The 5,420-nt window shown below is 34.5% G+C and overlaps 1 pseudogene; it reads right to left on the bottom strand.

The window, feature by feature from the left end:
- Positions 1-3,277: 3,277 nt before the first annotated feature.
- LOC149195997 (SUN domain-containing protein 3 pseudogene) lies at positions 3,278-5,026 on the bottom strand (annotated as a pseudogene).
- Positions 5,027-5,420: the final 394 nt, after the last annotated feature.

Raw genomic sequence — 5,420 nt, 5'->3', positions numbered from 1 at the left:
GATAGATCTTTCTAACGAGCTATTGTACGCGTCAAACAGTGATCGTGTGCCAAAGTTACGACCCTGGGAAGTTGGTGTACGAATTTACCCAAATGGGGCCCACAGTTTGGCGTTTCATCTTCTAAGGTTAGGTTTTGGAATGTTAATGGTTTTCCATTGTTTCTCAACAATAAATAGGCCTTCGAGCCTCATTGTAACACAACTCAGAGGCATGTAGCCACCACATCTCTCCTCAGAGATAAGCTAACATCGCCCTAGCTGGTTTATTTCCATTTCTGGTTGTAAGCACATTTCAGTATTTTCCATTAATGAAATGAAGTATTATTTCTGCTGCATCTTTGTGTATATGGTTATCTCTGTAATTTGTTGCGTTCCTGTTTAAATCCGGATCAATGGAACTAAAGGTATAATTGGGTTACAAAATGTGTGGATTGGCACCTTTATCGAGGATTTTCTTAGGAATTTGTGCTCAAAACTAACACTTAAAACCTATTAAGCACTTACTTTGATCATTTGTTATGGCATATGGTTTGCTAGGAATGCTAGTGTCTCTTTGAATATAGGTTCACCAATCCCCTCATGTGCAAAATCCATGGTTTAATCATTCTTCAAATATTCCCACAAGAAAAAGAGGCAGTGCCGATGTAATCTATGGAAATGGATGAGATAAACAAAGAACAAGTCTTTCTCGAATGCAAACTATGAAACCATCTCCATGTGGAGACAAGGATGTGGTGATGAATGATTCTTTAGAAGCTCCAATGCCCCTCAAAAGCAAAAAAATATCATGTGATTTCTGTTACAAAACAAAGTCTTGACTTTGGACATATTCCAAAGGAGAAGTAGGTTCGGTGTAAGTATATGTAGTCTTTGCAAGTGTCAGGGGACAAACTTCCACTTGGTGGTGGAATGTACTTACATCAAATAAGTATGGAATGAAATTAGAGGTTTAATGGGCTTGTAGAATGTCTAAATTGGTACCTTTGTGGAAGATTGTCTTATGAATTGGTAATCAAACCCAATACCTAAATCCTACAAAGCACTTTCTTTGATCATCTATTGGGGTATATGGCTCACTAGGAATGCTAATATCTTCACAAATCCCCTCTTGTGTTCAACCTAGGGTCTGAACATTCTTCAAAATCCCCCACAAGAAAAAAGATAGTTTCAATGTGATGTGTGGTAGTGGACACAAATAAAGATCTATATTGTGTGTACTTTGATGGTGTAGCATAGTGTGAGCCACACCTTTATGGAGTAGGAGGTATTCTTCGACTTTAAAAGTTGCACTCTCTAATTGAAAGCTAAACTAGACATTTGTACCAACAATTTGGCAAAGTTAAGTGCCCTTAGTCTACTATTACCATCAGATATAGAAAACAGAATTACACACCTTTAGTTCTTTAGTGACTCAACGATAGTTATTAAGTCGCTCAAAGTTGATCATCAATGCTCAAATTTAACTATGATGCCTCTGCTGAAAGAAACAAGGAAATTGATGGGTCCCAAAATTGGATATTTTTTAAGGAACATTTGGTCTTTCCTAGACACCTAAAACATTTTCTTAACCCCTTTTATTTGCACATTATAGAGTTAATTCATAGTATTAATGGGTCCCTAGGAATTAAATCATTCATTTGCCAATCTTTTCAAGCATCAAAAGAAAAATCTATCCTATGTGTAGGTGAGGCTATGGGTTTGTAGGGTTGAGCATTGTCATTTACACTTGTCATTCCATCACCAATACTTTTCTTCCTTCCCCAACAACCTTTTCAAGCAGACTGTATAGAAATCACTTTTCAGATTTGTTAGAGGTCATTGTGCACATATTTCCTTGTGCAATATGGGCTCTTGAGGAGAACTAGGCTTGGAAAGGGCTTCATACACCCTTCCCCTACCTTATCCCACCATTTATTGCCTTCAAAACACCTTCTAATCCGACAGATTGCTCTCTGATTTGATCTTGTAGCAAAAGAGGACATCTTGTAGAACTATGGAAAAAGCCTCCAAATGCATTTTGATTTGCCCCACAACACTCCTAACCACTCATAGGCACTCCATAATGATCATAAGACCATAAATATGAATAAAATGGATTCATATATCTAGTAGGAACTTTGTTTAAGATAATAAATTAAATATATAGTCATTCCCAACAATCTTGTAACAAAATAGTAATAAAATTTTGCTAAATTTTAGCACATGTTAACAAAATTATTTTTGAGTGATTCCACTTGGATTGGATTCCTAGGACATCCTAATTAATATCAAAATTTACCCATCACGTTTGCACTTGATCAAGTTATGCATTTGGTAAGTTAACTAGCTCACTAATTTTTAGCACATGTTAACAAGGACATTTTTTAGTGATTCCACTTGGATTGAATTCCTAGGACATCCTACTTAATATCAAATTTTACCCCATCTCATTTGCATTTGATTTGCTTGGTCATTTGGTGACATAACTCAAAAGACAGACTCGCTGGCAAACGTCGATAGCAACAAAGACTCTCTTGTAACAATTTGTTCTCAAGGTCTTTCGTGGCCCACATTCACTCTGAATTCATGATAAAAGTAGATTTATAGCCTATGAATGCTCCAAGACCACTTTGGTTGAGTTGAAGCTTGGTTAGAACGATATTTAGCTTTTACATTTCTTGCTTCTTGAATGTTGATTTTTGCAATTAGTCTAGATTTTCTTTCTACAATTTACTTACAACTTAAGATTAACAACGTACCTAGATCTTGATAACCTTAAGAATTACAACATTATTGTTGCAATACAAAACTCATCAACAACTAACTAAAATTTACTTACACAAAAAACAAACCACTATATTTGATGCTTTAACAAAAGAGATACTCACATGGAAACTGGAACTTGATTTATTCTGAAAAGATAACATGTATGTGATCACAACATTACCATCTTACATTCTACAAATTTCGAAGTTATGTATTTTCAATAATACAAAAAAATAAGTATTTTTCAATAATACAAAAAAATAGTATATGATTTCTTCAATTGAAAAAAAAATATTCCACAAATTCCCAAGTTATGTATTTTCCGATAATACAAAAAATATGTATTTTTCAATAATAATAAAAAAATGGTATATGATTTCTTCCATTGAAAAAAAAAATATTCCACAAATTTCCAAGTTATGTATTTTTTTGATAATACAAAAAAAGGGTATATGATTTCTTCAATTGGAAAAAAAAGTTATTTATAATAATAATATGACGTATATATTTTTGGATAAAAAAAAGGTATGTATTGTTCTTTACAGGGAAAGAGTGAAAGCAACTAAGCAACTGCTTAGCAGTAACAAAATCCAAGCTGAACTTCGCTGACCCACATTCTGAACTTTACTAAAATTCAGTAATTTTAGAAGGCAGCATAGACTAAGTTTGATTATTGCTATGCACACAAAAATGAAACTCAACACCAAGATCACACTCTCCTTATTCTCCATATGCTGAAAGCGCAAATGGTTATTTTGAACTTCTGACCTAAGGAATTCATTTTCTGTGACTAATTCATTCAGTTTATTTGAAATTGCAGATCTCCAAAACTTGTATTCCTCCATTTCCTTTTGCATCAGAATCTTGTGCCATTGCAAATCATTTAAGTCTTTCCTAACTTGCCTTGTATAATGTGTGTTTTCAACTAGTCCCTTGTCAATATCAGACAAGTGATAACCATATTGAACATTCAATTCTTCCCAATATCTTTCTAAAACAGAAAAATCCAATTCCAAAGATTTCACTTTTTGCATTAAAATCTTCATAACTGTGTCTCCTGCCACCCTTCCACCCTGCTGCCTGATAATTTCTATAGTGGAAACAAGCTCATTGCTATTGGAGCGTACTGATTCTTTTAACTTGGGCATATCAGTTTGTGATCTAGTATCTGCTTGTTTTTCTGATAAACCAACATAAGGGTTCTGATGCTCATCATTACTATTAAACCCAATTCCACCTAGCACAGAATCTGGCCTGACAGTAAACAAATCAGGATTTCTCAACCCATGTTGCCCAGGTGCAATCAAGTCTTCAAGCAAATATGCAATAACATCAACTCCATAAACTTCCACCATACTTAGAGTGCAATAAAATTCAGAACCATAATGGCTAAGGGATCGCACTTTCAAATACCGTGCCCATTTAGGCTCCTTTAGAGTGAACCTTTGAACATGCTTAACATTTTCTGCAACATACTTCCCAAGGAGAATCCAATCATCAGTAGGGTAAACTAAACTACCCAGAAGCTCTAGGTCCTTCAAGTTGGATGAATAATGTTCAAAATTTGCAATTGCTACAGTATCAATCAATGTTTGATCAGAAAGCTCTATAACAACAAACTTATCCTCTGCACTGCAGGGATTCCGAAGGTACTTATCTTTGTCCTTCTGCAGAATATTTTGAACACCTTTGGACTCTTTGTTGTGAGCTAAAATTTTGGCTCCCTTGGAGGCAGCAGCATAATTGTATTCACTTCCTTCAGGTTCAAGCCTGTGAGCAATAATTCCACGTTGATCACTCGTACTTCGATCCCTTTCATTTCCAGTTTTCTTCTTGAATTCATCAAACCCTACCAGATTAGGGTTTTTAGCTTCGGATGAGATAGATTTTGCCATAGCTTCAGGTGCAGGAACAGGAACACCATTAAAAGACAGTAAATAATGCAGGAATTACGTTTGAATTTTGTTCAGCAACCATGGCTTTAGTACCAATTTCTGACCAATCTATTCCAGGCTCTGTATTTACCCATCCCATGGCTACTGTACTGTCATCTGAATATCGTGTATGTTCCAATTTGTTCCCTAAAAATTGAATTTCAAACTCTTTATAACGATTGAATGTTAGGTTTAGATTATACACTGACTGCCGGGTTTTATCAGTTGCAGAATTAATGAAAAAGAAAAGGCCCCCTGGAAGCAGAGCACCACATAAAATCGGCTTTTATGTGGTTGTTTTTCTCATTCGAGCTTTGCGTAATCTCTGCATCGTTTCTTCTGGGACATTCCCCATGCTCAACCGTACCAAAGGGAATATGTATAAAATATTCATACGCCTTTTATATATAAAAGAGCACACGTGCCCTGCTTCTGCCGACATATAATGTTATATAAAGACACGGCAAATATATATATAAATATAAAATATTCATACACCTTTTATATATAAAAAAAATAGCACACCTCCCATGCTTTTGCTCTATTTATTTACTTTCGTCGATAACTAGAACTTTTTATTAATTTAATCAGTTAAAAAGTATGTGATATAATTGTTGTAATCTTATCTTTTCACTATGTTTTCTATTAATTTATTAAGTAAAATAGTATTTCAGGTAGAGAAATGGATATTTTAGGAATTTTTTTTTATAAATAAAATTTAGTAGAGATTTTAAAAAATTG

The sequence above is a fragment of the Pinus tabuliformis genome, chromosome 2_2, assembly GCF_031772625.1.
Source record: "Pinus tabuliformis cultivar Carrire ecotype Pingquan chromosome 2_2, CPIR1, whole genome shotgun sequence".
NCBI classification, from domain to species: Eukaryota; Viridiplantae; Streptophyta; class Pinopsida; order Pinales; family Pinaceae; genus Pinus; species Pinus tabuliformis.
The sequence above is the reverse complement of the archived record's forward strand: the minus strand, read 5'-3'. Positions and strand labels throughout refer to the sequence as shown.